Here is a 1,103-nt window from a genome sequence, read left to right as displayed (position 1 = left end):
AAAAGATATTTACATTACGATTCATAACAGTAGCAAAATTACAGTTATAGAGTAGCAACAAAAATAATTTTATGGTTGGAGGTCACCACAACATGAGGAACTGTATTAAGGGGTTGTGGCATTAGGAAGGTTGAGAACCACTGACCTAGAGGGTATTATGCTAAGTGAAATAAGTCAGACAGAGAAACGTACATGTGGAATCTAAAACAAAAATAAAAACATATGAACACACCAACAAAAACAGACTCATAGAAACAGAGACCAAAGGAATGGTTGCCAGAGCTGAAGAAGGTGGGGGGACAGGTGAAAAAGTTGAAGGCGAATATAGTCAATAATATTGTGATAAGTTTGCATGGTGACAGGTGATTACTAGATTTAGCAGGGTTATCACATTGTAAGGCATAAAAATATCTAATCACTATATTGTACATCTGAAACTAATATAACCAATATAACATTGTACCAAGTATGCCTAAATAAAAAAAGAAAAAAATGCAAAGAACAATAACATTTGATAATATTATGAAAGTATTTTTAATTTTTTAATTATGAGTTCTTATTTTTTAGAGATACAAAATGATCTGATATGGATAAATTATATGGTTCTGGAATTTTCTTCAAAATAACACCAAAAGAGATGGAACAAGATTAGTCATAAGTTGATAAATGTTGACATGGATGATGGGTACATGGGGATTCATTGTATTATTTTCTAATTTAATACATGTTTGAAATTTTTCATGCTAAAATGTTAAAAATGATGCAGTTAAGCTTAAAAGTCAAAGAATATAAAAAGATATATCCAGAAACTATGAACCCTCAAAATAATAAACCAGACCTGACTGGTCCTTGCATGAGTCAACACTTACCATCATCATCCACATCGTTACTTTCTTCTTCAGTTCTTTATTTTATTATTATTTAATTTTATTGGGGAACAGTGTGTTTTTCCAGGACCCATCAGCTCCAAGTCAAGTCATTGTTTTCTATCTAGTTGTGGAGGGCGCAGCTCACTGGCCCATGTGGGAATCGAACTGGCAACCTTGGTGTTATGAGCAACTGATAAGCAACTCTAAGCAACTGAGCCACCCCTTCTTCAGTTC

This window comes from Hipposideros armiger, unplaced genomic scaffold (genome assembly GCF_001890085.2).
Source record: "Hipposideros armiger isolate ML-2016 unplaced genomic scaffold, ASM189008v1 scaffold_202, whole genome shotgun sequence".
Classification (NCBI taxonomy): Eukaryota; Metazoa; Chordata; class Mammalia; order Chiroptera; family Hipposideridae; genus Hipposideros; species Hipposideros armiger.
Note: the sequence above shows the minus strand (reverse complement) of the source record.